Genomic DNA, 12,199 nt, shown 5'->3' on the forward strand with positions numbered 1-12,199 from the left:
CCTGCTCCGGCAGTCAGAGCCCTCCTGGGCAGACACCTCTCCTCTGGTGGGGAAGGTGCCCGGCTGTCTGGAGCCCGAAATGGGGTATGTCCCAGAAGCTGTGTTGCTTCTGCAGTCTGCTCACTCACCCTTCCCAGTCTGAGAGCTGACCTGTGCAGACTGGTCTCTAAAGGACCCAGGACCCAAGATGGCTCCCTCACCTGCTCCGGTAATCAGAGCCCTCCTGGGTGAGGCAGACACCTCTCCTCTGGCGGGGAAGGTGCCTGGATGTCTGGAGCCTGAAACGGGGAAGGTGCCTGGATGTCTGGAGCCTGAAATGGGATCTGTCCCAGAAGCTGTGTCATTTCTGCCTATCCCAGAAGCTGTGTTGCTTCTGTAGTCAGCACTCTCACCTGCTCAGACTAGTCTCTGAGGGATCCGGGACACAAGATGGCTCCCTTACCTGCTCTGGCAGTCAGAGCCCTCCCGGGCGGACCTCTCCTCTGGCAGAGAAAGTGCCCGGATGTCTGGAGCCTGAGGGTCTGTCCCAGAAGCTGTGTCGCTTCTGCAGTCCATACTCTCACCTGTGCAGACTACTCTCTGAGGGACTTGGGACCCAAGATGGCTCCCTCACCTGCTCCGGCCCCACTGGGAATTTCAAACTTCATCTCTGGAGGAAAAGGTTGTGGTTCTCACTAAATCACCTCTTACCATTTCTTTTTCTTTTTCTTTTAAATTTTATTTTATTTTTAATTTATTTTTTACACTACGTACTCTCACCATTTCTTAATCATTCTTAATTAGTCTTCAAAATCTCTCAAGTGTAGTGTGCACACCACACACACACACACACACACACACACACACACAATTCACCCACAGACTCTGTGCCAATTTCTCTGTGCAATCACATTTCCTTTCATAAGGTAGGAGATGTCCTTTCTTCCCACATCCTCATCAGAATTTTGTTTTGTTTTCTTGATGATAACTACCTGGCTGAAATAGAATGGAATCTGAATGAAGTTTTGATTTGCATTTCCTTGCTAGCTGGGAGTATTAATTTTTCAAATAGGTATTATTACTTGTAAAAATTGATAAAATTTGAGATTGTATTATGCAAAATACACCAGACTCAAAAAGACAATCACCAGGTTTTTTCTTCCATGTGAAAGAGAGAGAGGGAAAAAGAGGGAGAGAGAATACTGAAGTAGATGGAGCTAGAGGATTACTGGAAAGAGGAGAAGGACAAGGGAGCAGAGGAGGGCAATGGAGAGTAATAGGGGGAGTAGAAGACCAGCTACGGAATGTGCATATGTAGAATTGTCACAATGAAACACACTAATGTAATGAATGTGACGTTAATAAAACCCACAGAATAATTAACATGGGTTAGTTTAAGGAATACCCCAGCAACCTGGATTGCACATATGAGGGGTAATTTTACTAATCAGCAATTATAGGGTAAGAAACAATATTTCAAGGCTCAATTCCCAAGTCAAGGCTTCAACTGCCCCCTCAATATCTGATAAGTTCTGCTATAGAAACTGGTCCTGTTGTTTTATTCTGGTCATCAGAATGCTACTTGGGTTACTTCCTACAGACAGCATTGGTAGTTTGTCAGACACCTTAACATGGCCCATTAAATACGTATTTTCACTAAGGTTAGAGACAGGAAAGAAGAAAAGAGGGAGGAAACGAGGGGAAAAGGGAAGGAGGAAGGGAAGGAGGGGTGAGAGATCGAGGGAGGGAAGGGAAGGGAAGGGAGAGGAGGGGAAGGGAGGGGAGGGGAGAGAAGAAGAGAAGAGAAGAGAAGAGAAGAGAAGAGAAGAGAAGAGAGAGAAGAGAAGAGAAGAGAAGAGAAGAGAAGAGAAGAGAAGAGAAGAGAAGAGAAGAGAAGAGAAGAGAAGAGAAGAGAAGAGAAGAGAAGGAAAATAGAAGATGTTTCTCTTTTAACAAGAATAAGTGTTTCTGAGATAGGAAGCTAGCTTGGCAAAGTGCTGCCCTACCATCATGAGGACTTGAGTTTCTTCCCCAGAACCTAAGGATGGTTTTGGCAGTGTGCATTTGTTACCCTAGTATTGGATAGACAGAGACAGGATGGGCTCTCTAGCTAGCCAGCTTAATCTACTTGGCAAATTCCATGCCAGTGAGATACTTTGTCCTAAGAAAAAGACAGTTTTTAATTGCTCAGGAGCATCAGAGATACTCCTAACATACTATAGGCTATTGCAGTCACCTTGATTGACTCCTAGAACATGAAGGTAAAACCCTACTCTTAAGACACAATACAAACATTTTGGGCATAGGACTTAGATGAATTGAGCTGGAACTGACCTAAAATTATCCTCCATGAGGACTAGGTCTCACAATATCCAAAAATTCTGTGCAAGGTTCCAAGACAGGAAGGGAGTCAAAAGTCCTATGCAGCTGTGAAGCCCATACACAACAAACATGATCACCGTGGCAAGATAATCCTATTGGGGCAGTAGTGTGCTTATATTTGTCTAGTAGGACTTAAGGCTCACTCAATAGGGGGAAATTAATGCCTGGCTGTAAACCTAGCTAACTACTCATTGCTGGTAAGGCCATGAACCCCAGAAATCTTAGAGTTGTCACTTTCCTAAAAGTGAATAATCTAGCTGCATTCTAAATATTTATACTTACACTAAGATAACTATAGTTCTCACCTCTCATCAAGAGATTCTTTTTTGCAGCAGACAGAGACCATTACAAAATTCAAAGCAGTCATAATGCAAACGGGAACTGACCCTGAGATACCCAACCCTAGTGGAAACATCTGCAATACAACCCTACATCTAAGTTGTGGGGAACACACAGAAGAGGGACAGAAAGATTGGAAGAGCCAGAGTATCAGATGTCTGCTGTGAGGTAGGATGTTCTATACTTGGGAAGCTGCATGCCCCTGCCCCCAAAATCTCAACATGATTGCCTAAACAAGACCTGGCATGCCAACACAGATGCAGGAAATATTATGAAGCCCTACTCCTAAATGAAGAGCTACGGGCAATTAATTATAGAGGGAAAATTACTCTTTTCCATGGAAAAGCCCCCTGGTAGGTTATCCAATCCCAATTAGTCAGTCCTGAACACACACAGGACTCAGCAAGCTGTTTTTATACATACACAGGTGCATATGCATATATGTAACAATATTTAAAACAGAGATCATGAATTTGAGATAGAGTAGATAGGTGACACAAGAGGAGGTGGATTTGTTAGAAATAATGTAAATGCAGTATTTATGTATAAAATTCTTTAAAACTTTTATATTAAAATTTTAAATTAAAAAAGTGAATAAATAAAGCCAGAGGTAAGGAAATGAAATCCTCTTTCTCAGTTGCTTCTCCATGAAAAGAAAAGTTTCTTGCACTGACTATGTTTTCAGGATACCAGCCAGGAGACAAAATACCAAAGGAGAATAAAATGCTGTCTATATTATTTGAGATGCAGTGTGAATAGATTTTTTTTCTATTGGAATTTTTAATTTATTTCTGATTTTTGTATTTTACTTTTCTGTATATGAGTACCTGTCTGGATTTATGTATGTGCATCACATATACCTCATGCTCAATGGAAGTCAGAAGGTAGCTTTGAATCCCCTGGAAATAGAGTCTCATATGGTTGCCAACCACCATATAGGTGCTGGGAACCAAACCTGAATCCTCTGCAGGAATAGCAAGGGCTCTTAACTGCTGAGCTGTGTCTCCTCTCTAAATTTTATTCTACATTTGTTATTTATTTTGCGTTGGAATGGGCAATATAGCAAGCATGTAGAGGTCAGAGGATAACTTGGGGAGTCGGCTTTCTCCATTATCATGTGGGTTCTGGGGGTTAAACCAAGGTCATCACACTTGATGGCAAATACCCTTCTTTTGCTCACTGTCCCATCTCACCAGCCCCCAAATTGGGATTGTCTAATGGCCCAGACACAGCAAAATTGATTGAGCATGGTGACAGGGATAAAATGAGAAACTTCACTTCACATATTCTTTAAAGGAACAGGCTAGGATTAGGAGATGACAGAGAGACTAATCACAGAGTGACAGGCGGTTATCAATGCCATATCAAAGGTCTGCTAATACGATCTTGGAATGAAAATTGAGCTTTAAGATAGTTTAGCTGAAGACCCTAAGAACCTCTCCTGGGAAGACTCTAATCCCCACAGGATTGAAGAGAGTGGCCGCACTGCATAAAACATGACTCACAATTTATGGCAAAGATCTCAGACAAGCCCCTGAGAGGTCAGCGAAGCTGTGATACCACATTAATTGATACACAAATTCTGTTTTCCAGATGACCTCACACCTAATTGAACAAGCAGACCTGCATACCCCATGCAATCATGTTTATTGCATGCATTATCCACATTCAGCGGTTAGGACTTTACAGGCAGCTGGGGGTAGGTGAAAGCACTCTGAAAATTGACAGGCCCAAGACAGGTCAGAAAAAAAAAACCCTCCTGTGAACTTAATAATCTTTAAAACAATGCCAAAGAAACATCACCCATCTCAAACTATCATAAGCCAGCACACAACAACACAGTATCTAGCATTCAGTCAACATTCGTAAACAACATCATTATCATCTGCATTTCCTGAAGCCTTTTCTCTTTAGACTAATTCAACTAATGTTTTCCAAGCTCCTGTTGTGTGACTATTTTCTTTTTCTCACAGTATTTCAATGAAGGTGATGTGATCACTCCTGTTTGGAAGCTGAATCAATGAAAACACAAGTGCCTGTAATAGAATATCATTGCCTTCAACTACTGACTAAAACCTTTGGGGGGTTTTGATTTGAGCTCAGACCTTACAGCATTCTATTATTTATGTGAAAGAAATTTACAATCCTTGTTCTGACAAACTAGTCCACCCAGAGAACAAGACAGGATCTGTCATGTTTGCCAATCAATGCTGGTGGTGTAAATCACACCTGCTGATGTCAAGCATAAACATCTGCTTCTAGAACTTTCCCCCACTTTCCATCAGCTCTCACTGGCCTTATTTTTTAAATAAATCTACATGTCTTTCAAAATGCCCAAAGCTCAGGAAGTCAAGGCTGAAGCTCGGTTCTTCCATCCCTCCGTTATTGTCTGTGTTCTTTTGCTCTCCCGGTCTGTTCCCCCACCCCCCTCAGTCCCTGTACATGCAACTTAGGAGCCTTCTGAAAGACAGAGCGAAGCAAGTTGGAGCTGCCAGGAAACCACACACAAGAGCCAGGCTATAAATCAGAACCAGCAAACAGCAGAAGGCAAAGCTGGGTGTGAAGAGTGGAATAAAGGAGAAATATCACGGGCAGCCAGGAAAGAAGAGAAATCAGATTGCAGATACAAAGAGCAGACCCAAGCAGGGGAGAGGCAAAGGAGCCAAGTAAACAATGATCTAAAAAGTTGCCCAGGTACAGGTAAGAGAGGCAGAAAGATTGGGTTCACCCCCTCTTCCCAACAGCTTTTTGCTGTGCACCCATGAGGAGTCTATCAGTGTTGCCGTGGACTCAGTTTCCTTTCCTGTACTCATAAGCAATGGTATCGTCTGGGACAGTTAAATGATATGAGAATCTATCATCATGCAGTACCAACTCTGCTTCAGTTTGGAATATCACGTTTATTTTACCTTAGCTTACAATTTCTATATTTGCTAGAATTGATCACCTTCCTTAGCATGAGATATACAGTCTGTCCCATGAGAACCTTCTTATACTGGCGTCTTTTTTGCTTCTGTGCCCTAAGCACCTTCATTCTGGGGTTTAGCACACATCTCTCATCTATACATATGTTTGCTCAATTACAATCACATCTATAGACCGTTTTTAGTGTGACTTCTGAGGGAGCATCTTAGATTTTTATCCAATTAACATTATATTCATTTTCTGAGACTAACATCATATAATATCATGGACTGGGTGTAATAAGCAATTTGTATTTATTTTCTCACAGTTCTTTAGAATAGACGTCCAAGATCCAAGTGTTCATAGGGTTGATCTCTACTAAGCCCTTGCCCTTGATTTGCATATGGACACCCCCCTGCATCCTCCTGATCTTGCCTCTGTGGGTACAACCCTGGGCACCCTCTGTGTTTTAATGCTAACTCCTTATAAGGCTACTTATCACACTAGAGTAAAGCCTACTATTTAAGAGTCTACTCTGCCAGGTAAGATGGAATCCCAACATTCAGGAGGCACAAGCAAACATATCTCTATGAGTATAAGGCCTAGTCTCATCAACAAAGTGTGTTTCAGACATGCTAGAGCTAAATAGTGGAACTCTGTCTCAAAAAAAGAAAAAAAAGTCAACTCTAAGATGCTCATATTAAACATCATCCTTTTTGAAGACCTTATCTTTAATATTATTATATTCTGAGCTAGTGGAGTTAAAGCTCCAATATTTGTGTTATGTTTTACTATTTGAGAATTTGATATACGTATATAGTAAATTTTGAGTCAACTCAGGCCCCATTCACTCCACTCTAATTCCTGCCATATCACCCACCACTGTACCCTTCCAATTGTATGTGTTTGTTTCTTAAGCCCCCTGAGTCCAGTTGGTACTGCCAGGATGTGCCTCAGTGCAGGCCCCTCTACTGGAGCATGGGCAAGCCTCTTAGGAACCGCATTCCTGAAGAAAATTGATGCCATCTCTCCAAGTAGCCACCAACTGCCAATAAAAACTAAGCCCCAGGTAGGACTTCATGACACATTTCTTCATCCATGCTAGGTTTTTGGTTGGTTGTTTGGTTGGTTGGCTTGGTTGGTTGGTTGATTGGTTGGTTGGTTGGTTGGCTTTTTTGTTTGTTTGTTTGGTTGGGTTTGGTTTTGTTTTGGGTTTTTTTTTTTTTTTTGAGGTTTATTGAGTCAGAAGCTCTGTAGCCTAGAATGAATTCAAACTCATTATATAGCCTTTGAAGCTTCTGATCCTCCTGCCTCCACCTCCACCATGTCCAGAGAGCTACAGTATATGAACAGAGAAATGATGCAGTTCTTTAAAAAAAAAAAAAGACTTTAAAAAGTCTTCTTTAATAGTATAGATGATATGGCCGTCACAGTACCCAGTGAACAACATTCCTTACTGGGCTATCATAGGCTCCAAAGGCTTGGAACATAATTATTCTATAGGACTTTAGCAAACATGATTTGGGCAAAGGCTTGATAATATCTTGTTCATTGATGTCTTCTTTTGCTCAGTGTTGGCACATTGGCTGGCATTGCAGGAGAAAACCTAAGCTACGCCGCTATAGGCATGAAGTCCTCCCAGACACAAAGAACTAATGTCAATGATTACTTTTGTGGATGAAGCCATTTTACACAGCAAAGGCAGATAGCACACTGTCCGTCAACTTTAGGGACACTGTGTGAGGCCAGGAGAGACTAGCAGAATTACCCCTTAGGTTAGGCTAGACCAAAATAATAATAAACAAGTAATAAACAAGCGTTGTAAAGCAGTAAGTTTGGGGTGGTTTGTTACCAGAACTGATATGATGAAGCCACAGATCTCATCTTTGTTTATTCAATCTAACACTGTGTACTTGAGAAATTTCTATTTGTAGCTCCTTTTCACTCCTTCTGGCTACTGGGTGGCATTCTGTCATCCGCACATGTCGTATTTTACTTCTCCATTCTTCTAGGAATGAACAGTTGGACTGCCTCCAGTTTTTTCCTCGGCAAACATACTCATGTACATATCTTGATCTGCCTATGTGAGCGTTTCTCTGGAAACCCTATTCAGAAGGAAAATTGCAGGCTGCAGGCTATCCATACACTTAATTGCACATCGTGTGGTTGAATTGGTCTTCAGAATCATGGTAGCAATTTACACCCCTAGAACAAAGGCAGACTGACCTGAAAACTCTTACCTGATTCACACTGAAGCAGGCCTCATTCTCCTGTGGTTGTTAGCATTCGAACTGCAAGAGACCGTAGCGCATGCCCATCTAGAACAGAGGGAGGTAGCCCAAAGGCTAGGAAAAAGCTCAGCTATTGAAATATTTTTCATTCAAGCATGAAGACCAAAGTTCAACCCAGAAAACCTATTTTAAAGAGCTACTCACAGTGTCAAACACTTGTAATCCCCTCACTGGAAAGGCAGACAGGGGAGTCCCTGTGGCTCAGTGGCCAGCAAACCTAGCATAATTGGCAAACCCAAGGACCTAAGACCCTAAGAAAATAAGGTGAATGTCTGTTAAGATGAATCTTGATATTGTTATCTGGTACACACACACACACACACACACACACACACACACACACACACACACACATTAGCACTCACCAGAGGAAGGTAAACCAGAAATCAAAATCTAGCAACTAATTGGCACCTCTTAATATTAATATTTAACTTCTTAGCTACATTGAGTGGGATTGACATGCCCTTGTTTTTGTAATTCATCTATTATAATTACTAAATCCAATTTTCTGTTTTCCATTTGCAAGTTGAAGTTTTAATTGTGCCCTTTTGAAATTTTCATTTTTTTTCTGTCATGAGGCATCTAAAAGAGTAATCACAATTTACTGATGGTTTATAATTGTGTTAAAAGTTGATCACATTATTAATGTGATTGAAAATATAAAAATACAAACAGTTTTGATAGGACAAGGAAACAACTATAATGTTAAGACAAAAATGCCAAAATATATAATATTATTGTATGCTGTATAAATCACGATTGTAGTAAGCAGAGTGTGTGCCTGGGTCTATTTGCCAATGGTAATTGCTTAGACTCCATCATCTGGCTGTGCGGAGGTAGAGGGGGAAATTCCATCCCAAGTTATCCTTGAGACCAGGAGCATTAAGGTTGGGGTGATACGCTAAAAACTACTTATTATCCTCCTCCTCCTCTCAGGTAAGACTCACTTGAAATGGGCCAGAAATACGAGTGAAAAGCCCTCTGTAGGGAACCCAGAAAGCACATTCATCCTTGAGCTAGGGGAGTCTGGTCAAATAATTTTCCCAAAGCTGTGATCACAGGTAACCAGATGGACATGGAGAATAAGAAGAAGCAGGAAGCAGGCAGTTCAACTATAAACTAATCAAATAACCATGATTACTACAGTTGAACAAAATGGGGCAGGGATTTTTTAATGTTAGTAGGACACTAAAAACAGCTTGTTATAATAGATTTGAAAGAAGCACTTAGAATTTCTGGATATAAAAGACAAAACAAACGGATGTAAGAACTCAGTGCTTATGCTGGACAGCAAATTTGACATATCCAGAAAGAGATTAAAAAAGAAAATGGCATTTCCCAGACACAGCACAGTAGCACAAACACAGAGAAGTATAACCTGAATGGCTGAAGAAGAAGAGACAGGAAAGGAAACAAAGGCAGTGTTTAAGGCAGTAATGGCTGAGATGCTTAGACGTAATATGTGAAATTGACCCCCACAGGCTTAGAATATCCATCGGGATAAATAGGAAGAGTTCTGTGTGTGGAGGGGTGTGTGTGTGTGTGAGTGTATGTGCCAGTGTGTGCCCACATGCATATATTTATATACACATTCATGTTGTGGAAATAGATGTGACATGGCCATACTGAAATAATAATAATAACCAAAAGACATGTATAAAAGGACCTAGAGATAGATCTCCCTCAATGGGTGGAAGTAAACTGGGGATGGACTTCATTCAGTAACAACAAGCAAAGCCAAAATAGAAAGCAGTTGTTTTCAGAGAGCTGAAAGGAACTTCATAGCAGTCAAAGTTTCTGTACCTAAGAAGATTATCTGCAAAGAAGAGTGAGAGGCAAAATAAAAACTTTTCACACAAGCTTCAGTTGAAATTCATGATCAAAAGATTCTCACTGAAGGAAAGGCTAAAAGATATATTCAAACGAAGAAAAGGGTATCTCAGATTAAAAGCCAGGATTTAAGAAAGAATGGAGAATGAAGAAAACTACATTCTCTTTAAACATAAACTAAACAGTATGCAGTAATGTATACCTATGAACACACACGCATACACAGAGAATTAAAGTGCCATGTAATGAATAAGATGGGAGGAGAGCTGAAGTTCAAGTGTTCCAAAGTTTATCAGGATGTAAGTTAAGTTGATCAAATTTTGCTGTTTAGTGTTAGGTATGCATGCCACCATTGTTGTGTTAACTACTAATATGAACAGAAAAAATAACATAAAATAAAAATGCACTGACTGAGTTAAGAGTTGTAGCATTGCTACATATATCATCAAGAACTGAACAATTACATAAATGGATAGCAGATGGTGTCAGCCAAGTTTCTCATTATTGGAGTGGGAAATTCAAGCAAGAATGCTACAGTGATCTATGTGGGAAGGACTTAAAGCTGTAGACACTAAGAAAAGCTTGTGTCATTTCTAATATAGGCATAATAGCCATGCTTATGGATACACAAACACATAATCTATTTTTTTGCTTTGTTGGCCAAAGACAAAACTTAAAGGCCAAATCTTGGTTTCTAAACCTGTTCTCCACTCCAAATAACCAGAGCTCCTTGGAGACATAGCTGACTTTACGGTTGAGGTAGAAAAATACACAAAATGAACCTGGAATATTCATTCGGTAAAGATAGAAATGAGAAATAGTTTTAAATTTTTTCTGCAATGATAAAACATTGTATATGATATGAGAGAAATAAATTCTACCATTTAAAGAAAGAACGGATAATATGACCAAGAATAACTTTCCCTTTATATTTTATAGTTTTCTGTTCTGCTAGAAGTATACCAATTATCATCATTTAGCTGCCAATTCCTGAAAAAAAAATCTAGACCTGTTATATTCCAGCTTCCCATAAGTAGTCTGCTGTTTCCATATCATTTATGTAATTCCCAGTGTGGAAATAAGGGAATAACACAACAAAAATCAATGACTTTGGAGGAGACACAGTGACCCACAGAAGAGATGGGGAAAGGTCATTTTATCATTCATCAGCTCCATTTAGGAGCTATTAAGCATCTGGCCTTGTGCTTCCGTTTGTGGTGTCAAATACCAGAGGGGAAATTACATGGGAAGTAGACAGCAGCCTCAGCCACATTTCAGAGAAGCATTTCAAGGGAGCCACTCCCTGAGATGTGAATCCTCAGGGAATCACGATGCAGGAGGACTTGTTTGATTACCTGTGACCTTCTGCAAGTCACACAGGTCTCCCTTGACCTTGGTGTCCTCATCCAAAATGAGGTTGTGGAAGGAATGGTCCTCCTGGCATTAAAATCCAATACCCAGAGGATATTTAATATACAGGACAGAAGTTATGATAAAATCAATGGTGAAGATAATAGCATTGAATAATCTGCAACATTTTAATCTACAAAAATGCTGTTTAATTGATGTGCTTTTCATCTTAGGCAAGTTCTATTTTAAGTAGGAACATAAATGTCATTATATCTATTATGGAAACGAGAACAATGAGATAAAGTGGGCACTGACAAGAAGCAATGGAAAGAGCAATTTTTCAGAGAATTCTGAAAACCTGGAGACTGGCATTCTGTAGCCACGTGTTCTTAACCATGTTCATTCATTTTTTTTTTTTATTCCATCATCAAAATGAGTAAGTTGAGCTAAACTAAATGACTTCTGTGATCATCTTATTTTATGACTAGAATGAATTCACTTGCTTGTAAGTAAAGGTGCTTGAACCAAAATCAAATTCTCTTGATTACAGAATATGCCTTTCCCTAGTCAGTGGTCCCCCCAAACTCCTCAGAAACCTGAGATGCATGTTTAAATGACTTAGATATCACTCATTGATCTGCCACCTACTGGCAGATATGTAACTGAATTCAGTTCTGACTCCAAGTTATGATGGGAAATGAAGACCTTTCCAACACAGGCTCTGAGACCTGTGAGATGAACACTGTACAGACTGCAGGGACAATCACTGTGCTCATGAACACACAGCAGCTGTGGTTGTCTGCACAGGACCTGCACAGACCAAGCCAGCCAACAATCTGTAGTTGGGTTGGAGTCCACATTTCTCTTTTGGTAGACTACAGAGTACTTTCCTATCCCAAATTAACTAGAGATTAGGGATAAAGGCTCCATGTAGGCACCAACTTGATTTCTCTGAGTTCAATGAATTGTGTGGATGTTATCCTCAGCCATGGGGCCCATTGTCAGTTTGTGGACAGCAATCCTTTGACTTAGCATCAGCCTGGGTTGTTTGGGGATTTCCATGGACCACCTAGGCCAACAGCTCCATTGAATGTAACCCACTCCTGAAGCCTTGCCTAGTGACA

General features: G+C 40.5%; 1 long non-coding RNA gene across 1 annotated transcript in view; it reads left to right on the forward strand.

The window, feature by feature from the left end:
• 4930533N22Rik (RIKEN cDNA 4930533N22 gene) overlaps nucleotides 1–5,029 on the forward strand; it is a 44,956-nt gene extending 39,927 nt beyond the window's left edge. Inside the window, exon 8 of the long non-coding RNA NR_131122.1 lies at nucleotides 4,674–5,029. This is a non-coding gene — a long non-coding RNA (RIKEN cDNA 4930533N22 gene). The remainder of the gene's footprint in view (nucleotides 1–4,673) is intronic.
• The last annotated feature ends 7,170 nt before the right edge of the window (nucleotides 5,030–12,199 follow it).

Source organism: Mus musculus, chromosome 7, assembly GCF_000001635.26.
Source record: "Mus musculus strain C57BL/6J chromosome 7, GRCm38.p6 C57BL/6J".
Taxonomy (NCBI): domain Eukaryota; kingdom Metazoa; phylum Chordata; class Mammalia; order Rodentia; family Muridae; genus Mus; species Mus musculus.